The sequence below is a fragment of the Procambarus clarkii genome, chromosome 45 (genome assembly GCF_040958095.1).
Source record: "Procambarus clarkii isolate CNS0578487 chromosome 45, FALCON_Pclarkii_2.0, whole genome shotgun sequence".
Lineage (NCBI taxonomy): Eukaryota > Metazoa > Arthropoda > Malacostraca > Decapoda > Cambaridae > Procambarus > Procambarus clarkii.
In genome coordinates this window covers 29,059,331-29,085,422 of record NC_091194.1, presented here as the reverse complement: position 1 = coordinate 29,085,422, position 26,092 = coordinate 29,059,331, and the positions used below count along the sequence as shown (strand labels likewise).

General features: G+C 39.6%; 1 protein-coding gene across 1 annotated transcript in view; it reads right to left on the bottom strand.

Annotated features, from left to right (window-relative positions):
* LOC138350322 (extended synaptotagmin-3-like) overlaps positions 1-26,092 on the bottom strand; it is a 319,761-nt gene that overhangs the window by 19,458 nt on the left and 274,211 nt on the right. The window lies entirely within an intron of this gene.

Here is a 26,092-nt window from a genome sequence, read left to right as displayed (position 1 = left end):
TAATTTCTCTGATCTACAGTAGTGTTTAATGTAAATCAAAATTCCTTAATGTTTCTTTCTGTATAATATATGCTTCGAATCCTTCAGAGGGGGTCAGGAGTTTTATGATATATATATATATATATATATATATATATATATATATATATATATATATATATATATATATATATATATATATATATATATATATATATTTATATATATATATATATATATATATATATATATATTGTGACGATAATCTCCTTCAAGAGATTGAGCCTGCTCTTCCCTCCAAAAATACGTCGATACATCTATATAAAACTACTATGGAAGAAATGTCCAACAACGACAACAACATCTCCAAGGTTTGCCAGAGAGCAAAACGTATGCAGCCAGGAACACCTGCTTCACCTCAAACCGCCAAATTACCTGTCTTGTTGCCGGCTCCTCGCTGATTGGCCGCCGGTCTGGCTGCAACTGCACTCCACCCACCATACTACTTGATGTCTGGGGCCGCCACGACCTCAGTCTTCAGAATATTCAGTGCTTTCATACGGTTAACACTTCTTCCTGGTAGACTAAGCTTTGGCTTACGTGTACTGAGAGAGGTGATAGCTTAAAGCCAATATTCCTGCACCTCTCATTTGTTTGTATATTGCACAGCTTGTTATTGCTCACTTGTCTTAACATAACTTTTCATTTTATCATTTAATTATTCTTATTATTTTGATTGATTGATTTTATTATACGAATTTGTATGTCCATTTTATTCATGTTTTGTTTATCTAACGTAATTAAAATTCCATTGTTAAAATTTACTTGTGTTTTGTGTGTCTTCTCCTTACCTTACCACAGACGAAGTTCCAGATTTTCTATTTTTTGTTTAATTCTATGTGACGAGGCCATACCCCTAGCTTTGAACAGCCGAACACCAACGCGTTACCGTCACATATTATATGGGGGCCTGTCCGGGAGCTTCACTTAGGTACTGGTGCCAAGTCGTAATTTATGGTAAGCGTATTTAACTTTGTTAACGTAGCTTTTACTATTTTTCATATTCAATTTCATTTTTTATATGGTGCGGTGTATTGTGCATTACGAGAGTAACATATGGTGAAGGTGAGACAACTTTGGATTACGTGGTGACTGTAGGCCGCAGTCATACTCTTAATTGGTCATCTCTCCCTCCGTGTTATTACTCGTGTTTACCATCTTTGTCCCTTGGATATTTCTCATTTTGACAGATCATCATATTGGTACCCTGGTACTGTGGTCTGCCCCGGGTCAAGAGCACCCAATCTTCTGCAATCTGACTGTAGGAGGACAAAGAGGGCCATAGTTCCTCTAGCTCGAACTTTAGTTGCTGAATTGGGACCTCAGCAGCAGTTCTCGTCACCAGTTGACACCTCGCACCCCTACACGTCAGTCAGAGATGATGATACATACAACGGTAGGGAATTAGCTTACTTTTTCAGAGCACAAAAGTTCGCTAATTCTGTAAGTATCATATTAAATTCAGTAGGAAAAACTTGCTTTATGTCCTATAGAGACTTGGCAAGGTATGCCTACATCCTTGGACTACCAATTTTACTTCTGAGGCAATTAACTGTTTCATTTGTTTTCGAAACTCTGTTTCATTTGTTAGTAGGATTTTCTTGCCCTTATCCTCTTACATGAGTACCGGGTACAAGATTTCCTGCGCCCTTGATTTAAATTAATCATTTAACATCTTGTACTTAACTTTAATTGTTAAAGATCCCACAGGATAGGTACCAGTTGCCACGTTGTCCTGTTTCTGACATTCACTATAACTGAATATTCGTGTTACATTTATTTGCTAATTTCATCATGTTTCGTCTCCAAGCTTTCCGTGCAAATCCAGCAGGTGAAATAAGGACTTTAAGTCGTGCCAAGAGGACTGAATTACAAACTCTTGCACATGAGTATCAACTAGAAGTTCCCTACCAAGCCAACAAAAATGACCTACACAACCTGTTGCTGGATTACTATTTAGAGCAAGGTAAGATAGACTCTGAAACTCATGAAACTTACTATATTGCAGATAAAACTGACTTGGCAACGATGAAACTCAAACTAGAGCTGGCCAAGATTGAACGTGAACAACAAAAACGAGCAGCTGCCATACGAAGGGAAGAACACGAACGTGAAACTGCTTTGAGGAGGGAAGAACAAGAACGAGAAATCACCCTCAGAGAACGCGAAGCTGCTTTGAGGAGAGAAGAACACGAACGAGAGGTCGCATTACTCCGTGAACGTGAACGAGTACAGCTTGAAACCAAACAACGCGAGTTGGAAATGCAACGCGAACATGACAAGCAACAAGCGACTCTGGCTCTAGAGTGTCGTCAACGCGAAATCGCCTTGGAAACTTCACACTTCACTCAACGCCAGCAAACTATTGCCAATCTTCCCGTCAGTTTTAATATATCACATGCAAGTAAGTTAATGCCATCCTTTGTAGAAGCAGAAGTTGATGTGTTTTTTACCACCTTTGAAACCCTTGCTAATCAACTCAGTTGGCCTGTCGACCAATGGGCCACACTTCTCAGAGTCCATCTTACAGGTAGAGCTGCAGTCACACTCAGTACTTTGGCGTCTGAGAATGACTACCAGACTCTGAAACAAGCAGTGTTGGACGCCTACCTCCTCTCTACTGAAAGTTATAGAAGGAAATTCCGTGACCACCTGAAGGCAAGTACCACTACCTTCCTCGAGTTTGCTAACACAAAACGGAGGTATTTCATGAAATGGCTGGAAGCAGCACATGTCTCTACTTTTACAGAACTCGTCAACCTGACGCTAGTTGAAGAATTCTTGAGGCGTGTGCCGCCTCCTGTCCGTCTCTACTTAGCAGATAAAGAAGAAACCGACTACCTGAAGTGTGGTAAGTCGGCTGACACTTACAGCCTCATCCACCGGCTGACACCCGAACCATCCTCCAGTAAGAAGTCGTGTTACAGTTACGAGAAAGTGAGCACCGATCAAGCTGGCTCGCAATTGTACTGCAAGTATTGTAGACTCTATGGACATACCATAGACAAGTGTGGTAAGTCTCAATACAAGGGAACCACTGACCCACAGAAACCCAAACCAACTCCTCCTAAGTCCAGTAAGCCTGTGATGAATGTTGGTGTTAATGTTAATGATCTTTCTCTTTTCAGTAACCACCTGTATACTGGAACTGTCTCTGCCAACGGTTCAAATCCGGAGGGACGTTTCAAATTGAAGATCTTGAGGGACACAGCGGCTCTTCAATCGATCATCTTGAAGTCGGCTGTGCCCAACATCGTCTACACCGGAGAAACTGTCTTCATCACTGACCTCACTGCTACCACTCCATACCCTCTCGCCAGAGTCCACCTGGATTGTCCCTACGTGAACGGAGAAGTCCAAGTCGCCGTCAGGGAAAAGCCTTTTCCCATGCCTGGAGTGCAACTTCTCCTAGGCAACGACTTGGCAGAAGACCTGCAACCGACCAACCTGATCGTCATGGACAAACCCCAGGTGTGTAACTCTGTGCCAATAAACCCTATTCTAGCGTATGTTCCAGCAGAGGTTCAAGAGAGTGATGAAGTTTCTCCTCCGGTTCTCGTGACCACCCGTGCACAAGCCGCACGTCTACAGCCAGCTGACTCTACTGCTACCGCTGTTCCTCAAGACCCTCAGAAACTACCCCCGAATCTGACCAAGTTGGAGTTCCGTAAGTTGCAGAGGGAAGATCTTACTTTAACACCATTGTTTTTCCAGGCTGAGACTCAACCCGACAGTATTCCTGGGTTCTTCCTAGAGAACGACTTGCTCTACCGCAGATATAGACCCAGTAAACTGAAGGAGGAGGACGATTGGGCCAACATCGAACAACTTGTGATTCCTACCAGCCTGCGGCCCACTATTCTACACCTGGCCCACGGAGCACTCTCCCACTACGGCTTCAACAAGACTTACCATGGAATTCGTCAAGACTACTACTGGCCAGGTATGGTAAATAGCGTCAAACAGTACGTAAAACAGTGTCATACATGTCAGATGGCAGGCAAACCGAACATCTCCATTCCCAGAGCACCACTGATTCCCATACAGGTGCCTGCAGAACCTTTCCACAGACTCATAATAGACTGTGTTGGTCCTTTACCTCGGACCAGTTCAGGTAACGCCTATATTTTAACCATCCTGTGTCCTACCACCAGATTTCCCATAGCAGTTCCAGTGAAGAACATCACGGCCGCTACGGTTGTAAAACATCTATTGAAGATCTTCACTAAATACGGATTTCCCAGGGAGATTCAGAACGACTGTGGTACCAACTTCACCAGTGATCTCTTCAAAAGGACACTGGAGGAGTTCAACATCAAACAGGTATTGTCCAGCCCCTATCATCCTGCTTCACAGGGTTCTCTTGAACGTAGTCATCAGACTATCAAAGCACTCTTGAAAAAGTTTTGTAGTGAAACCTGCAAGGATTGGGATAAGCAAATCGACCTTATAATGTGTATTTACAGAAGTCTCCCCAATGAGTCCCTAGGAGTATCTCCTTATGAGATGCTCTACGGCCGTAAGTGCCGTACTCCCCTTAAGGCTTTCAAAGACTCTCTCCGAGATGCCACCTTCAGTGAGCATCAGAATGTGCCCCAGTTTCTTCAAAACCTTCAACACATTCTAGAGAGAGTCCACCGTTTTGCCCATGATAATCTATTGAAAGCCCAGGAGAGAATGAAGACTCATTACGACCAGACCAGCAAAGTAAGAAAATTCAAGCCGGGAGACTTCGTACTAGCATACTTCCCTATCCCAGGTTCACCTTTACAAAACAGGTTTTCAGGACCCTACCGCGTCCAAGAGTGCAGAAATAACAACAACTACGTTATAGAGACTCCAGATAGGCGGCGGAAGACCCAGCTGTGCCACGTCAACCTCCTGAAGCAATATAATGGTACTCCTCCCACTGTCCTCATTAACTGTTCTAGCTTCACAGAACCCTACATCCACAGTGAGACCTTCCCAGCTTCTCCTCCCGAAAGCACTGACAAGGAGTCAGCGCTTTCTAATTCCGAAATCCTTAATGATCTTCCCAAATACTTTCAGGATAATAATCGTGCTCCTTTGCCCTATTCTAATTCCACTCTCACCTCGTCAGATAAGCCCTTCATCCTCCATGTCGACGCCAGTGGTACCGACGGTGGTGGTGTCGTGATGCAGCAACGAGGCGAGGAGAATACACCTGTCAGCGACTACTGCTACAAGGAACTACGGAACAATTGGCAAGGAGCTACTCTTCATCATCCTGAAGCTCCAGCACTTCACTCCACACCTGAAAAGTGCTCGGTCCACCATCAACACGGACCACACCACCCTACACCTCCTGCAGCACGCCCACTTCTCATCTCAACATCTTCTACTATGGGCTTGCTAACTGCAGAAATTCAACCTGGAGACACGCTATACCAAGATTCCGACAACATCTTAGCCCATGATCTCTCCAGAGTTTATGAAGTAGAAGCGACTCCATCTATTACTCCACCACATAACGACGTACTTCTTCCAGAACCGCAGGCTACGGGGGAGAGTTGTGACGATAATCTCCTTCAAGAGATCGAGCCTGCTCTTCCCTCCAAAAATACGTCGATACATCTATATAAAACTACTATGGAAGAAATGTCCAACAACGACAACAACATCTCCAAGGTTTGCCAGAGAGCAAAACGTATGCAGCCAGGAACACCTGCTTCACCTCAAACCGCCAAACTACCTGTCTTGTTGCCGGCTCCTCGCTGATTGGCCGCCGGTCTGGCTGCAACTGCACTCCACCCACCATACTACTTGATGTCTGGGGCCGCCACGACCTCAGTCTTCAGAATATTCAGTGCTTTCATACGGTTAACACTTCTTCCTGGTAGACTAAGCTTTGGCTTACGTGTACTGAGAGAGGTGATTGCTTAAAGCCAATATTCCTGCACCTCTCATTTTATTGTATATTGCACAGCTTGTTATTGCTCACTTGTCTTAACGTAACTTTTCATTTTATTATTTAATTATTCTTATTATTTTGATTGATTGATTTTATTATACGAATTTGTATGTCCATTTTATTCATGTTTTGTTTATCTAACGTAATTAAAATTCCATTGTTAAAATTTACTTGTGTTTTGTGTGTCTTCTCCTTACCTTACCACAGACAAAGTTCCAGATTTTCTATTTTTTTTTAATTCTATGTGACGAGGCCATACCCCTAGCTTTGAACAGCCGAACACCAACGCGTTACCGTCACAATATATATATATATATATATATATATATATATATATTTATATATATATATATATATATATATATATATATATATATATATATATATATATATATATATATATATATATATATATATATATTTATATATATATATATATATATATATATATATATATATATATATATATATGTCGTACCTAGTAGCCAGAACTCACTTCTCAGCCTACTATTCAAGGCCCGATTTGCCTAATAAGCCAAGTTTTCCTGAATTAATATATTTACTATAATTTTTTTCTTATGAAATGATAAAGCAACCCTTTTCTCTATGTATGAGGTCAATTTTTTTTTATTGGAGTTAAAATTAACGTAGATATATGACCGAACCTAACCAACCCTACCTAACCTAACCTAACCTATATTTATAGGTAAGGTTAGGTTAGGTAGCCAAAAAAAGCTAGGTTAGGTTAGGTTAGGTAGGTTAGGTAGACGAAAAAACATTAATTCATGAAAACTTGGCTTATTAGGCAAATCGGGCCTTGAATAGTAGGCTGAGAAGTGCGTTCTGGCTATTAGGTACGACATATATATATATATATATATATATATATATATGTCGTACCTAGTAGCCAGAACGCACTTCTCAGCCTACTGTGCAAGGCCCGATTTGCCTAATAAGCCAAGCTTTCATGAATTAATTGTTTTTCGACTACCTAACCTACCTAACCTAACCTAACCTAACTTTTTCGGCTACCTAACCTAACCTAACCTATAAAGATAGGTTAGGTTAGGTTAGGTAGGGTTGGTTAGGTTCGGTCATATATCTACATCATTTTTAACTTCAATAAAAATTCAATTTACCTCATTCATAATGAAATGGGTAGCTTTATCATTTCATAAGCAAAAAATTAGAGAAAAATTATTAATTCGTGAAAGCTTAGCTTATTAGGCAAATCGGGCCTTGCATAGTAGGCTGAGAAGTGCGTTCTGGCTATTAGGTACGACATATATATATATATATATATATATATATATATATATATATATATATATATATATATATATATATATATATATATATATATATATATATATATATATATATATATATATATATATATATATATATATATATATATATATATATATATATAATATGTCGTACCTAGTAGCCAGAACGCACTTCTCAGCCTACTATGCAAGGCCCGATTTGCCTACTAAGCCAGGTTTTTATGAATTAATTGTTTTTCCACTACCTAACCTAACCTAACCTAACTTTTTCGGCTACCTAACCTAACCTAACCTATCAAGATAGGTTAGGTTAGGTTAGGAAGGGTTGGTTAGGTTCGGTCATATATCTACGTTAATTTTAACTCCAATAAAAAAAAATTGCCCTCATACATTGTGAAATGGGTAGCTTTATCATTTCATAAGAAAAAAATTAGAGAAAATATATTAATTCAGGAAAACTTGGCTTATTAGGCAAATCGGGCCTTGCATAGTAGGCTGAGAAGTGCGTTCTGGCTACTAGGTACGACATATTATATATATATATATATATATATATATATATATATATATATATATATATATATATATATATATATATATATATATATATAATATGTCGTACCTAGTAGCCAGAACGCACTTCTCAGCCTACTATGCAAGGCCCGATTTGCCTAATAAGCCAAGTTTTCATGAATTAAGGTTTTTTTCGACTACCTAACCTACCTAACCTAACCTAACCTAACACTTTCGGCTACCTAACCTAACCTAACCTATAAAGATAGGTTAGGTTAGGTTAGGTTGGGTCATATATCTACGTTAATTTTAACTCCAATAAAAAAAAATTGACCTCATACATAATGAAATGGGTAGTTTTATCATTTCATAAGAAAAAAATTAGAGAAAATATATTATTTCATGAAAACTTGGCTTATTAGGCAAATCGAGCCTTGCATAGTAGGCTGAGAAGTGCGTTCTGGCTATTACGTACGACATATATATATATATATATATTTTTAGGGGTACCACCACTTGTTTAGTTAAAGGGACCCACATCCTCGAAGAAGAAAATAAATAGTGTTCAGAGAAGACCTTGTGGATTCTCACTGAATACTTTAATCTTTTTCTCTCCTACCACCTCTATTATTTTTTTTTTATTTGATTTTAATGCAATGCTACAGTTTACAGAAAACACACACTTATATAACAATATACCAATCAGTGTTCGAAGACCTCGTCCAGTTCCTCGGGGGTCGGGTGCGTACCCAAGATACAGCACGCATTTCCCCTCTGAACAGCGACACTGAGGCGCTGGAACATAAAACTGGCCGCTCTTGGGTCTCTAGTATTCCCAATGAGTTCCTCGCCCAGCTCCTTCAGGAACTTAAGTGCACATTTACCCCAGGCGCCCAGAGTCTCAGAGCCTATTGGCACGAACCTGTAACAACGTTCTAGGTCCCTGTACTTGTTAGTTTTCTGGGTCTCCCTGAAGGTGGCCGCCCCGCCTCCCTCAGCTGCGCTGTAAGGTAGATAGGTATCAGCCAGTCTGGATGCACACGTGTAGTCCCACACGACCTGTTTACCTTCCATCCACGGCTGCAGGGTGACTCCATCTGGGCGTTTTTGGCTGTTGTCAGGTCTGCACAACTGAGGTTCCCTTTGTGCTGGGCACCCAGCTGAAGCCAAACTTCTCTTGATGATGTCATTGACTGTTTCATGTCTGGCAATCTTTCCCTGTGTCTTACGACAGATGAGACCATGTCTGCCCGTGCATGGCCGCAAATACACGGGTGCTCGGTGGAGATAGGGGCGGCAAGGCGCAGAGCAACACCAATACTTAGGGTCCGATGGTCCAGGCGGGTGCCCAAGGCGGAATTAGGGACTGCCAACAGGAAGTCCCCGGCATGGGGAGCTTGCACAGCTAGAAGACGCGCTTTGTCCTTCCTGGAAGCTGCCTCCAGCAATGATGTGGCGATGTTCTCCACTATGGGGCTATCCCATTTGGACTGTTTGCAGTCATTTGGAAAAGTCGGTCGAGGATGAGAGTTGACGAGAGTGTCCCACTGACCGGCTCCTTCCGCGAATTTGGGATCATGAATCCTAATGGAGTCTCTTAGGTGTTCCGGTAGTATTTCTTTAACTAATTCACCTGTTGCACTGGTCGAGGATAAGAATGCTGGCAATGCTAACTGTGTTGCCTTGCGAATACCTATTCCCCCGAGTCTAACTGGGAGCGTTGCTTGGTCCCATTGGTCATCTTGCAGGGAGAGGTTTAACACTTTCATAGTTATTGTCTTTAGGAGTGAGTCGTATTGCGTTAATTTTGGGCTGTCAAAGGAAGGAGCACACCTGAGGAAATAGGTCAGTCTGGGCAAAGCCAGGCACCTTGTGAGAAGGTACAGAGCATCGTGGGCGTCCAAAGCCCCTATTCTTCCCTCCATCCTCCTCAGGTCGTTCAGCTTTTTTTCGAGGACTACCTCAATGGCGCTCGAGCCCAGAGGTGCCCCTAGTAGCACACTGTCGGTGGGAGCGATCACTTGGGCTCCTGGCAATATGATTCGCACTGCATCTATGGTTGGTTGGCTAGATAAGATGATTTCACACTTTAATGGGTTTAGGGTGAGTCCTAACTCCTCTCCCTTAGATTTCACCAGCTGTAGATCTTCTAGCAGGGACTCCTGTGTCCCTGCCAGGGTGCCATCGTCCAGGAACCAGATGTTGAGTTCGCTGGTCAACCTGCTTGTGACCTCTTTAACAGCCATGCAAAAAAGAAAAGGGGCAAGTGGGTCTCCCTGCTGGACACCTTCTGCAAAACAACTTCATGTTCCCCAAACAGCAGCGTCGATTCCCTACTGTACCCTGCTGAGACGAAGGGGAGTAGAGAAGGAAAGCTTGTTCGAACTGCTTCCAGTACCACATCCCTTTTTACCTGGTTGAAGGCATTTTTAAAGTCTAATTTAATTAATGCCTTATTTTCTGGGAGGTGCTTGATATAGGCTCGTGCTGCATGAGCTGCTGCTTCACAGCCACGGGGGACACCAAAACCTAGTTGATGGGGTCGAAGCATCGTCGCAGCGTCTATGCTGATTTTTCTGACAGCTGCCCTAGCAACAAGGCGCCGAAGTGTGTTACCCACGGCAATGGGTCTGACTCCACCATCTTTCTTCTTGAGGGCACAAAGGGATGCTCCAAAGAAAAAGGGTTTAATTGTATCTGGGATCAACCCGGAGAGACAGTCGTTGACAAACTTCGTGACCTCTGACAATAGTGTCTCGGCAACTTCTCCGAGAACTGGGTTTACCATCTCCTTGAGGTGCTGAGGTCTTACCCCAGTGTATCCCCCTGCCGAGCCTGGCGGAAATGACATGATGGCTTTGTATACCTCTGACGCTTGGAGGAATAGAGGTCCCATGTCTGGGACATTTGAGTCCTGAGCAGTGGGTTCCCATGGTACTCTAGGAGGGTGCTTCTCTCTCAGCGAGTTGGCGGTAGCGGTATTTCTAGGGGCGATTGTGTCTTCGCTGGTAAGTAACCTAATTGCCCCTACTGTGTTGCCCTCTTCAATTTTTCTGGTCACTTGTGTTCCAAGTTTAAAATTGTCATTGGAACTCTTGGGTCTGCCACGACGGTTTTTGCGTTGAGGAGGGATGGGGATCAAGTTGTCAGCTCTGGGGAAATTATTTATTGCCCTAGTGACTGATGAGGCTAGCGACTTGCCTCCTCTTGCATATATATATATATATATATATATATATATATATATATATATATATATATATATATATATATATATATATATATATATATATATATATATATATATATATATATATATATATATATATATATTATTAAATATGACCGAAAAAGTAAGATTAATAATTCTAACACGAATTTTCTCAATCTTTCGTACATTACGCTTCACTGTTGGAGGTAAATCAAAAATCACTTCTCCAAAATTCATTTTTATTTCTAGTCTGACGCGACACGGGCGAGTTTCGTAAAACTTATTACATTTTCAAATGTAAAACGTCAAGCGACAAGCTTGACATTTTCAAACGTCAAGCGGCTTGACGTTTGCGAGGCACTACACATCAAGAAGTCAACACCAGCAATCAACAGCCAATTATTGCACAACTATATTCTACCCACCACAAGACTCCACTCCAATATAGAAGCATCAAGAAATATGGACCAATTGGCTTTCTACAAACACTCCTATTCAATACCCATTGTTTCTGTTCTGTCTTGTGTTGATACTTTTAATACCCTATTAATATCCCATCTTGTTCTAATGCCACATCACCCTTCCCACCTCACTCAAATGTAGATATAAACTCAGAGATACGTAAGTTCTAGTCAGTTGTGTATTTGTGAAGTCTTTGAAAATGTAATAAGTTTTACGAAACGCGCCCGTGTCGCGTCAGACTAGAAATAAAAATGAATTTTGGAGAAGTGATTTTTGATTTACCTCCAACAGTGAAGCGTAATGTACGAAAGATTGAGAAAATTCGTGTTAGAATTATTAATCTTACTTTTTCGGTCATATTTAATAATATATGTCTACAGGAAAGACTGCTACCAAAATATACTAATATATATATATATATATATATATATATATATATATATATATATATATATATATATATATATATATATATATATATATATATATATATATATATATATTATTAAATATGACCGAAAAAGTAAGATTAATAATTCTAACACGAATTTTCTCAATCTTTCGTACATTACGCTTCACTGTTGGAGGTAAATCAAAAATCACTTCTCCAAAATTCATTTTTATTTCTAGTCTGACGCGACACGGGCGCGTTTCGTAAAACTTATTACATTTTCAAAGACTTCACAAATACACAACTGATTAGAACTTACGTATCTCTGATTTTATATCTACATTTGAGTGAGGTGGGAGGGGTGATGTGGCATTAACACAAGACAGAACAAGAGGGGATATTAATAGGGTATTAAAAGTATCAACACAAGACAGAACAGAAACAATGGGTATTGAATAGAAGTGTTTGTAGAAAGCCTATTGGTCCATATTTCTTGATGCTTCTATATTGGAGCGGAGTCTTGAGGTGGGTAGAATATAGTTGTGCAATAATTGGCTGTTGATTGCTGGTGTTGACTTCTTGATGTGTAGTGCCTCGCAAACGTCAAGCCGCCTGCTATCGCTGTATCTATCGATGATTTCTGTGTTGTTTACTAGGATTTCTCTGGCGATGGTTTGGTTATAGGAAGAGATTATATGTTCCTTAATGGAGCCCTGTTGCTTATGCATCGTTAAACGCCTAGAAAGAGATGTTGTTGTCTTGCCTATATACTGGGTTTTTTGGACCTTACAGTCCCCAAGTGGGCATTTGAAGGCATAGACGACGTTAGTCTCATTTAAAGCGTTCTGTTTTGTGTCTGGAGAGTTTCTCATGAGTAGGCTGGCCGTTTTTCTGGTTTTATAGTAAATCGTCAGTTGTATCCTCTGATTTTTGTCTGTAGGGATAACGTTTCTATTAACAATATCTTTCAGGACCCTTTCCTCCGTTTTATGAGCTGTGGAAAAGAAGTTCCTGTAAAATAGTCTAATAGGGGTTATAGGTGTTGTGTTAGTTGTCTCTTCAGAGGTTGCATGGCTTTTCATTTTCCTTCTTATGATGTCTTCGATGAAACCATTGGAGAAGCCGTTATTGACTAGGACCTGCCTTACCCTACAGAGTTCTTCGTCGACTTGCTTCCATTCTGAGCTGTGGCTGAGAGCACGGTCGACGTATGCGTTAACAACACTCCTCTTGTACCTGTCAGGGCAGTCGCATTTGGCATTTAGGCACATTCCTATGTTTGTTTCCTTAGTGTAGACTGCAGTGTGGAAACCTCCGCCCTTTTCCATGACTGTTACATCTAGAAAAGGCAGCTTCCCATCCTTTTCCGTCTCGTAAGTGAAACGCAGCACGGAACTCTGCTCAAATGCCTCCTTCAGCTCCTGCAGGTGTCTGACATCAGGTACCTGTGTAAAAATGTCGTCAACATACCTGCAGTATATGGCCGGTTTCAAGTTCATGTCGACTAAGACTTTTTGCTCGATGGTACCCATGTAGAAGTTTGCAAACAGGACACCTAGGGGAGAACCCATGGCGACCCCATCTACTTGCTTATACATGTGCCCATCCAGGCTCAAGAAGGGTGCCTCTTTAGTACAAGCTTGGAGTAGTTTCCTCAGAATACTTTCTGGCATGTCAAGAGGAGTACAGGCTTGATCACGATACACTCTGTCGGCTATCATTCCGATTGTCTCGTCCACAGGTACGTTGGTAAACAGCGATTCTACGTCCAACGAGGCTCTTATCCCTGTGGCCCGTGTGCCCCGCAGTAAGTCCACAAATTCCTTTGGAGACTTCAGGCTGAAGGCGCAAGGAACATAAGGAGTCAGCAGGCCGTTGAGTCGCTTCACCAGTCTGTACGTGGGTGTGGGTATCTGGCTAATGATTGGCCGAAGTGGGTTTCCAGGCTTGTGCGTCTTGACATTTCCATACGCATATCCAGGTTTATATTCCCCAATGATCTTTGGCAGGTGGAGTCCGGATTTCTTGGCGTTCACAGTTTCGATCAGTTTGTTGACCTTTGCTTTTAATTCGGCTGTAGTGTCCTTCGTTACCCTTTGGAACTTAGTTTGGTCAGAGAGTATGATGTTCATTTTCGCCAGATATTCGTCTTTTTTAAGAATGACATATATTGGCGACTTGTCACCTCTCCTGAGAACTATCTCCTTGTTCTCACGAAGGCTTTTAGCTGCCGCTTTAAGCTCGGGGGACAGTATGGTGCTTCTGTAGTTGCCTCGATTCTTTCCTCCTTCTGCAATAAGTTCTGCTTGTAAGGTATCTTTGGTAGTGACCTTCTTTTGTGTCTCGAGGTCGAATATGTCGTCCAACAGAATTTCCAACTCTACTTTCCGGGCCATTTCACTCGGTCTGGACATAACATGACAGTTTATGCCCAGATTTAGGAGAGTGACTTGGTCCTCAGTGAGGTTAATTCCTGCAAGGTTCAGGAAGCCATCTCTTGGTCGTGCTGCGTTTCACTTACGAGACGGAAAAGGATGGGAAGCTGCCTTTTCTAGATGTAACAGTCATGGAAAAGGGCGGAGGTTTCCACACTGCAGTCTACACTAAGGAAACAAACATAGGAATGTGCCTAAATGCCAACAGCGACTGCCCTGACAGGTACAAGAGGAGTGTTGTTAACGCATACGTCGACCGTGTTCTCAGCCACAGCTCAGAATGGAAGCAAGTCGACGAAGAACTCTGTAGGGTAAGGCAGGTCCTAGTCAATAACGGCTTCTCCAATGGTTTCATCGAAGACATCATAAGAAGGAAAGTGAAAAGCCATGCAACCTCTGAAGAGACAACTAACACAACACCTATACCCCCTATTAGACTATTTTACAGGAACTTCTTTTCCACAGCTCATAAAACGGAGGAAAGGGTCCTGAAAGATATTGTTAATAGAAACGTTATCCCTACAGACAAAAATCAGAGGATACAACTGACGATTTACTATAAAACCAGAAAAACGGCCAGCCTACTCATGAGAAACTCTCCAGACACAAAACAGAACGCTTTAAAAGAGACTAACGTCGTCTATGCCTTCAAATGCCCACTTGGGGACTGTAAGCTCCAAAAAACCCAGTATATAGGCAAGACAACAACATCTCTTTCTAGGCGTTTAACGATGCATAAGCAACAGGGCTCCATTAAGGAACATATAATCTCTTCCCATAACCAAACCATCGCTAGAGAAACCCTAGTAAACAACACAGAAATCATCGATAGATACAGCGATAGCAGGCGGCTTGACGTTTGCGAGGCACTACACATCAAGAAGTCAACACCAGCAATCAACAGCCAATTATTGCACAACTATATTCTACCCACCTCAAGACTCCGCTCCAATATAGAAGCATCAAGAAATATGGACCAATAGGCTTTCTACAAACACTTCTATTCAATACCCATTGTTTCTGTTCTGTCTTGTGTTGATATTTTTAATACCCTATTAATATCCCCTCTTGTTCTGTCTTGTGTTAATGCCACATCACCCCTCCCACCTCACTCAAATGTAGATATAAAATCAGAGATACGTAAGTTCTAATCAGTTGTGTATTTGTGAAGTCTTTGAAAATGTAATAAGTTTTACGAAACGCGCCCGTGTCGCGTCAGACTAGAAATAAAAATGAATTTTGGAGAAGTGATTTTTAATTTACCTTCAACAGTGAAGCGTAATGTACGAAAGATTGAGAAAATTCGTGTTAGAATTATTAATCTTACTTTTTCGGTCATATTTAATAATATATATATATATATATATATATATATATATATATATATATATATATATATATATATATATAGTGTGTATATTTATCTAACTTTATTTGAAAATGTCATTACACAAAAAAAGTTACAATATTGATTACATGCAGGGTACAAGGCTGCTTGTCACAAGTTGAAAAGCTCCTCCAGCTATATATATATATATATATATATATATATATATATATATATATATATATATATATATATATATATATATATATATATATATATATATATATATATATATATATATATATATATATATATATATATATATATTAGTATATTTTGGTAGGAGTCTTTCCTGTAGACATATATTATTAAATATGACCGAAAAAGTAAGATTAATAATTCTAACACGAATTTTCTCAATCTTTCGTACATTTCTTTTCACTGTTGGAGGTAAATCAAAAATCAATTCTCCAAAATTCATTTTTTATTTCTAGTCTGACGCGACACGAGCGCGTTTCGTAAAACTTATTACATTTTCAAAGACTTTATTTTACAAATACACAACTGAATAGAACTTACGCATCTCCGATTTTATATCTACATTTGAGTGAGGTGGATGGGGTGAGGTGGCATTAATAGGGTAGTAATTTCATCAACACAAGACAGAACACGAAACAATGGGTATTGAATAGAAGTGTTTGTAGAAAGCCTATTGGTCCATATTGAGCTCTTGGCCTATTGGCCTTTTGAGGTGGGTAGAATTCTACCCACCTCAAGACTCCGCTCCAATATAGAAGCATCAAGAAATATGGACCAATAGGCTTTCTACAAACACTTCTATTCAATACCCATTGTTTCGTGTTCTGTCTTGTGTTGATGAAATTAATACCCTATTAATACCACCTCTCTTTCTGTCTTGTGTTGATGAAATTAATACCCTATTAATGCCACCTCACCCCATCCACCTCACTCAAATGTAGATATAAAATCGGAGATGCGTAAGTTCTATTCAGTTGTGTATTTGTAAACTAAAGTCTTTGAAAATGTAATAAGTTTTACGAAACGCGCTCGTGTCGCGTCAGACTAGAAATAAAAAATGAATTTTGGAGAATTGATTTTTGATTTACCTCCAACAGTGAAAAGAAATGTACGAAAGATTGAGAAAATTCGTGTTAGAATTATTAATCTTACTTTTTCGGTCATATTTAATAATATATGTCTACAGGAAAGACTGCTACCAATATATATATATATATATATATATATATATATATATATATATATATATATATATATATTTTTTTTTTTTTTTAATAAAAATAGGGAAGGGAGTACCACCTCTGGCTGGAAGAAGTGGGACCCATAGCCTCGGAGGAAACCACACATAACGCATTGGAGGGAATGTGGGTCCCCTCCAATACAGTTTCTGTGTGCTTTTCTCCTACCACCCCCTTCCCTTTTTTTTTTTTCCTTTATTGTGTATTTAAAGGTTACAAAACATACAAGACAAATGCCTAAAGGTTATGGATCTCTTGAAGCTCCTCCGCTTCTGGACAGGAACCGAGGACGCAGCAAGCATTTCCCCTCTGGATCGCCACACTGAGACGCTGAAATAAAAAACTGGAAGCCCTTGGGTCTCTGGTGACGTCAATGAGCTTGGACCCCAATTCCTTGAGAAATCCCAAGGCACTCTTGCCCCAGGGGCCATGCGTCTCAGACGCTATGGGAACAAAGAGGTATTGACCTTCCAGTCGCCTGTACTTGAGTGATTTTGCTGTTTCCCTGTGGTTGGCCACCCCACCTGCTTGATCAGCTCCGAAGTGTACATAGGTGTCAGCCAGGGTGGATACACATGTGTAGTCCCACACCAACTGTCTACCCTCCTTCCATGAGTATATGGTGATGCCATCAGGGCGAAGTGCTGGGAAATCCGGGTTTTGGACCCCTAGGATGCGAGGTTCTCTCTCCGCTGGGCACCCAGCTGAGACGAGGCTTCTCTTGATGATGTCATTTACCTCGTTGTGTCTTGCATGCCAGCCCTTTGTGCTTCCGCAATGCAACCCATGCAGTCCGTATTGGTCTACTTCCACCCTGTTGCAAATACACTTGTATTCAGTGTGAATTGGGGCACCAAGGCGGAGGGCCACTGCTACACGAAGGGATTCTGGATCTAGGCGCGTGCCCATTGCAGACATGGGTACTGCCAGGAGGAAGTCTCCTGCATGGGGGGCACGCACTGCTCTGAGGCGGGCTTTCTCCTTGTCTAATGTTGCGACGCTTAGCATGGCATCAGCTACTTTTTCCACTAGAGGGTGGTCCCAGCCGGACTGTTTGTGTTGTTTTGTTGGCTCTATAATGGTTGCTGGGGCTGCAAGAACATTCCACTGAGGGATATGGTGGGGAATGGTGGGGAGGACTGGGAGACAGGGGAAGGTTGCTGTGGCTCAGCAACGTGTGGCCGGGTACAGCTAGTATATAAATAAAAATGAAAATGTTCGATTGTTCAAAATCGCTAATCTCCGAAAGTTCTTCACCGATTGCCTTGAAATTTTCACACAACGTTCCATTCGCATCCGAGCGGGTTTTTATGTACATACTATATAAATGATACGTCTGTGACGGGAAAAAACATGCTTTTTTGAAAACCTGAGTTTTTCGTGTGTTTTTCATGTGAGGGAAATCTTCGAAACCTCTTTACTGATTGCTTTGAAATTTTAATACAACATTGCATTCGAATAACCGAGGGTTTTATATACCTACTATATTTATGCCTCACCTGTGACAGGAAAAAACATGCTTTTTTGACAAACAGCGTCATCTGTAGGACGTAAGAGCACAAGCTGAAATCTCCAAAAGTTCTTCACCAATTGCTTTAATATTTGGCACAACGTTTCATTCGAATACGTGTCATCCTATATATATATATACATCCTATATATATATATATATATATATATATATATATATATATATATATATATATATATATATATATATATATATATATGTCGTACCTAGTAGCCAGAACGCACTTCTCGGCCTACTATGCAAGGCCCGATTTGCCTAATAAGCCAAGTTTTCCTGAATTATTATATTTTCTCAATTTTTTTTCTTATGAGATGATAAAGCTACCCATTTCATTATGTATGAGGTCAATATTTTTTTTATTGGAGTTAAAATTAACGTAGATATATGACCAAACCTAACCAACCCTACCTAACCTAACCTAACCTATCTTTATAGGTTAGGTTAGGTTAGGTAGCCGAAAAAGTTAGGTTAGGTTTGGTTAGGTAGGTTAGGTAGTCGAAAAACAATTAATTCATGAAAACTTGGCTTATTAGGCAAATCGGGCCTTGCATAGTAGGCCGAGAAGTGCGTTCTAGCTACTAGGTACGACATATATATATATATATATATATATATATATATATATATATATATATATATATATATATATATATATATATATATATATATATATATATATATATAATTGGTATGTTCGTTTGTTCAAAATGGCTAATCTCCGGAAGTTTTTCACCTTTTTTGAAAGTTGAAACTTTCACACAATGTTCCATTCGCATCTGAGCAGGTTTTTATATACATATTATATTGATGTCACGTTTGTGACTGAAAAAACATGTTTTTTTGAAAAACTGTTTTCCATGTGAGACAAATCTTCAAAACCTCTTTACCGATTGCTTTGTAATTTTGATACGAAGTTGCATTAGAATAAGCGCATGTTTTTATACACCTACTATATACATGCCTCACCTGTGACCGGAGAAAACATATTTTTTTTTTTTTAAACATCGCCATCTGTTGGATGTAGGAGCAACACACGCTGTAATCTCACAAAGTTCGTCACTGATTTCTTTTAAATTTTGACACAAAGTTCCATTCGAATACGCGTGTGTTTTTATATACCTACTATATAGATGCCACCCCAGGTAACAGGTAAAAACATGCGTTTTTGAAAAACAGCGCTATCTGTTGCACATACGACACATGCAATACTTAATATGTTATGATTCCATTTCAATGTTTTCGATTTAATTAATAAATTGAATTTTCATAAATTTCTATTAATTTTCATTTTGGTTTAATTATTTTGTGTGACTTTACGTTGAATTGAGCTGTTTTGTTTACCATACCGTTCATTTCGTGAGTATAGGTTATTTTTTATATTTTCATGATTTTTATTTCGTTTTTTGAACTGTTTTCCTTATACATCAGTGATGGGAACAGCTGGGCCCAGATTCATGAAGCAGTTACGCAAGTACTTACGAACGTGTTCATCGTTTCTCAGTATTTTACGGCTTTGGTTACATTTATTAAACAATTTACAAGCATGAAAACTTGCCAATCAACTGTTGTTATTGTTATAAACAGACTCTTGGTGCTTCAGAGCTCATTAACTGTTTAATAATTGTAAACAAAGCCGCCAAAGATTGAGAAAAGGTGTACAGGTTCGTAAATGTTTACGTAACTTCTTCGTGAATCTAGCCCCAGAAACAGTTTTCCTTTTCCCAGAATAGGAAAACTGTTCCCAATTTTCTGATGGGAACATCAGATCATTTGATTATCAGACGAGGGAGTGGGGAATGGTGGGGAGAACAAAGGGATGGGGGAGGGGGGAATGGTGGGGAGGACTGGGAGACAGGGGAAGGTTGCTGTGGCTCAGCAACGTGTGGCCGGGTACAGCTAGTATATAAATAAAAATGGAAATGTTCGATTGTTCAAAATCGCTAATCTCCGAAAGTTCTTCACCGATTGCCTTGAAATTTTCACACAACGTTCCATTCGCATCCGAGCGGGTTTTTATGTACATACTATATAAATGATACGTCTGTGACGGGAAAAAACATGCTTTTTTGAAAACCTGAGTTTTTCGTGTGTTTTTCATGTGAGGGAAATCTTCGAAACCTCTTTACTGATTGCTTTGAAATTTTAATACAACATTGCATTCGAATAACCGAGGGTTTTATATACCAACTATATTTATGCCTCACCTGTGACAGGAAAAAACATGCTTTTTTGACAAACAGCGTCATCTGTAGGACGTAAGAGCACAAGCTGAAATCTCCAAAAGTTCTTCACCAATTGCTTTAAAATTTGGCACAACGTTTCATTCGAATATGTGCATGTTTTTATATACCTACTATTTAGATACCACACCTGTGACACGTAAAAATGTGCGTTTTTGTTTAACAGCGTCATCTGTTGCACGTAGGAGCATCACATGATATACATAATATGTTACGATTCCATTTCAATGTTTCTGATAGCATTGACAAATTTTATTTTCAAAGATATTTATTTATTTTTATTTTTATTTAATTATTTTGTGTGACGTTGCATTGAAATTGAGCTGTGTTCTTTACCAGACTGTTCATTTTGTGGGTATAGCTTATTTGTTTCTGTTTTCATTGTTTTTCATGTTTTTTTTCAACTGTTCGTCTTATATTTCAGTGCAATTGGTTATGAAATTGAGCTGTGTTGATTGATCTGCGTTTGAATTGAAATATTTTGTTAATATTTTTTATTTTTATTTTGAAAACAAAATAGACAACACGTTTATTTCACATCTGCAAATGTGCAACAAACAGCTATGAATCCAACGGCTACAACGTTAACTGCTTTCTTCACGATTTGTCAAAATGACGCATTTGCAAAAACACTGCTGAATTCGGATGTGCCTGCGTATTACACATGGAATGTCAGTAGACAATAATTTGAATGACGCAAACAAGGAAAGCGAGTCGATAGACAACCTGGAAGATTTAAATAAACTACGATAGGCAGACTGTACACCGTGCATCCCAATCAAGATGAAAGCTTCTTTCTTCGCATACTGTTGGTAAATGTGCTCGGTTGAACGTCTTTCCAGCCATTGAGATTTGTCAACGGCGTAACACATGCCTCTTTCCGTAGTGCATGTTAAGCTCTGAATTTATTGGAGAACGACCGACACTGGGCTGTATGCATTAATGACGCAACCAACACATCACATTCAAATCAAATTCGTGCATTGTTTGCAATCATATTGCCCACCGGCTCTCCTTCATCTCCAACAGAGTTATGGATGAAATATAAATCGTACATAACTGAAAATATTATCTGTCGAATACGAAGGAGAACTCAAATATGAACATGGATTTCACAGCAGAAATCTACAACGCATTGATAATGATTAAAGATTTGTGCTTAGAAATTGCGAACAAAGTTCTAAATCAATTGGAAATGCCATCACCGAATCGATCTGCTGCTGCTTCGTTCGATGTAGAATTACAAGAATTATCGTGAACAAGATTACAACAAGAGTGATCTGTTGTCGTATGTGCAATCAAATATTCGTAAGCTATCGCTTGAGCGAAAAGGCATTTACAATCAAATAATTCAAACTGTCATTAAAATTCAAACAAACATTAACAGGTTTGGAGAAATCTTAGATGCGCCAGGAGGAACTGTAAAACTTTCCTAATTAGATTGATTCTGGCAGCATTTCGATCCCAAAATGGCATAACCTTATTAGCTCTTGCATCGTCTGGAATAGCTTTTACATTGTTACCAGGTGGAAGAACTGCTACTTCGGCTTTGAAATTGCCATTGAACATGCAATTCATTGAAACTCCCACGTGCAACATTTCCAAAGCATCTGGCATGGGAAAAGTATTGCAGAAATGTAAACCTATTGTTTAGGATGAATGCACAATGGCCCACAAAAAATCGCTCGAGGCTCTTGATCGATCACTGCAAGATTTGCATGGAAACATCAGACCATTTGGGAAAGCATTAATATTGCTTGCAGGAGATTTCAGGCAAACATTACCTGTAATTCCTCGATACAAGTCCGTCGACACTGTTGAGGAAGCAGATGAAGCTGTTAATTATTCAACAGAATTTTTGAATTCACTCGATCTGCCAGGGATACAACCACACGTACTGTAATTGAAAATCTGCTTGCTAATTATCATGTTGCGAAATATCAATCAGCTGAAGCTTTGCAACGCCATGCGCCTTGCAGTAAAAAATTAATCTGCAACATCATAGAAGCAACAATCTTGACAGGACCTTTCAAAGGTGAAGATGTCCTCGTTCCTCGCATTCTTATGATTCCAACAGATATGGATTGGCAGAAGGCAGGAGGCAAACCGGGAGTCCCCCTAATATTTGACATATCTGCCAGATATGGATAACACGGATTGCTTTTCACATGGACAATTATATGTTGCGTGTTCTAGAGTCGGAAACCAGACAGTCTCTATATCTCCACAGACAATGGGACAACAAAAAATATTGCATACCCACAAGCATTATGAAATTAAAAATATTAGAAATGTGTGCTAGTCATCTTGGGCATAATACTATGCCCAAGATTACCATCAGAACGCCGTCGGGATGGTGGGGTAAATTGCTTCGGCTACCATCATCTTTTTAACGGTCGTGATGGTCAAGTGGTGAAGGTGTCCTGTACGCCAGATGCATAGTGCTCCTGGCAGTATGGGTTCGAGTCACTTCTGGGGTGTGAGTTTTTGCTTAAATATATATTAGTATATTTTGGTAGCAGTCTTTCCTGTAGACATATATTATTAAATATGACCGAAAAAGTAAGATTAATAATTCTAACACGAATTTTCTCGATCTTTCTTATGTTTCTTTTCACTGTTGATGGTAATTGAAAAATCAATTCTCCAGAATTCATTTTTATTTCAAGTCTGACGCGACACTTGAACGCCTTTCGTAAAACTTATTACATTTTCAAAGACTTTAGTTTACACACACACAACTGAACTATAACTGAGCTTAAACTTAAGAGCTTAAACATTTTCGAGTTTTTATACCTGCATTTGGGTGAGGTGATATGTTACAACAGTTTTGGATGAGGTGAAAACAAACTTTCATTATAAAAGTTACAGATATAAAATATTTATTAAAAATACTACTCATCTCTTCATCACTATTTGTTATTTGACCTGTCTCAGTTTTTAATGGACCTATCCTTTCCCTAATCCTTGTCTGGTATAATTGGAAAAACCTTTTAGGATTTGTTTTTGCTTGCTCAGCTATGCGAACTTTATAGTTTCTTTTTCCTTTCCTTATCTCTTTTTTAGTATTTCTAACCAGTTGTACGAATTCCTGTTCTAAACAGACTTCCCCATTCTTAATCCTTTTGTACCACGCTCTCTTTTTACCTATAAGGTTCTTCAGGTCCTTTATTATCCACTTTGGATCATTAGTATTCGATCTATTCAATTTATATGGTATACTACGTTCCTGGGCTTTGGTTAGAATATTTTTAAATAGGTTATATTTTAAATCCACATCGAAATCCCCTTTTACGTCACCTATCGCTGGGTTAACGTCTAGCTCCTATACCGACCCACAACCCATACCCAAGACTTTCCAATCTATTTGACCCAAAAAATTTCTTAGGCTATTGAAATCAGCTTTTCGAAAATCAGGCACTTTAACAGAATTTTCTCCTACAGATCTATTCCATTGAATGCTAAATCTGATTTCTTTATGATCACTTTTCCCTAGCTCACTCCATATTTCGATGTCCTTAATTTGTGTTTCCCTGTTAGTTAACTCTAAATCTAAAATATTATTTCCCCGCGTTGGTTCCTTAATGTGTTGCGTAAGAAAGCAATCGTCAATTAATTCTAGAAAATCTTCTGCTTCATTATTCCCTGTTTTGTTCAACCAGTTTATTCCACTAAAATTAAAGTCACCCATGACATAAACACTGTTAGATCTAGATGCTCTAGATATTTCATCCCATAGATGCTTTGCTTCCATTCTGTCTAAATTTGGCCTTCAGATCCTCTCCTTTTCTCCTTACGCTTGCAACATCATGTAAAAATTTCAAAGCAATCGGTAAAGAAGTTTCGAAGATTTCCCTCACATGAAAAAACAGTTTTTCAAGAAAAGCATGTTTTTTCCGTCACAGACGTGACACCAATATAGTATGTATATGAAACTCCGCTCGGGTGAGAATGGAACGTTGTATGAAAATATCAAAACACTCGGTGAAGACATTTCAAAGATTAGCTATTTTGAACAAACGAACATTTCTATTTTCATTTATATAAAAATACTAGCAGTACCCGGCCATGTACATTGTTGAGCCACAGCAACCTTCCCTGTAACCCAGTCCTCCCCATGATTCCTCCCCTCACCCGTCTCCTCAGCCTCCCAACCATTCCCTACTCCACCGTCCCCTCGTCCTCCTCATCATTCCCCACTCCAACATCCCCTCTTCCTTCCGACCATGCCCCACTCCCCTGTCCCTTTGTCCTCCCCACCATTCTCCATTCCCACATCCCCTCGTCCCCACCATCCCAAACACCCCCCGTCCCCTCATCCTTCCCCCACCATTACCCCCTCCCTTATCCCATCGTCCTCCTCACCATCTCTCACTTCCGTCCCCTCGTCATCCCTACCATTCCCCACGCCCTCGTCCGATGCCTTCCCAAATGGACTGATGTTCCCATCAAGAAATTGAGAACATCAATTGATCTGATGTTTCCATCACTGAATTATAAGAAAGACAATTAAAAAATTATATAAAAATATGAAAAAAATAAAAAAAATAAACTATACTCACAAAATGAACGGTAAGGTAAACAGCACAGTTCAATTCCAACGCAATTCACACAAAATAATTAAATCAAAACGAAAATAAATCAAAATCGATGAAAATTCCATCTATCAATGCAATGAGAACCACTGAAATGAAATTGTAACATATTTAGTATAGCATGTGTGTTGCTCATACATGCAACAGATGGCGCTGTTTTTCAAGAAAAGCATAGTAGCGTATAGCATCTATACTTATGCCACAGGTGTGGCATAAGTATAGATGCCACACCTGTCGCAGGTGTGGCATCTATACTTATACTTACGATATGAACGATATGGTAAACAACATTTCAAAGCTCATTTCCAACACAATGTCACTCAAAATAAATCAATAAAAAATCAAATAAATCGAAATCTATGAAAATAAAATTTATCAATGCAATCGGAAACATTGAAATGTAATTTCAATGTTTTTTCAGCGCCATTGATGGCGCTGTTTTTCAAAAACGTATGTTTATACCTGTCACAGGGGTTGAATCTATATAGTAGGTATATAAAAAGACTCGCCTATTCGAATGCAACGTTGTCAAAATTTCAAAGCAATCGGTGAAGGACTTTCGGAAATCACAGAGTGTGTTGCTCTTACGTCCAACAGATGGCGCAGTTTTTCAAAAAAAGTTTTTGTCTGTCACAGGTGAGGCATGTATATAGTAGATATATAAAAATATGCGTCTATTGGAATGCAAGATTGTGTTAAAAATTCAAAGCAATCGGTAAAGAGGTTTTTTAGATTTCCTTCTCATGGAAAACACGTGAAAAAAGCAGTTTTTCAGAAAATGCATGTTATTTACCGTCACAAACGTGACATCTATATAGTATGCATATATAAACCTGCTCGGATGCAAATG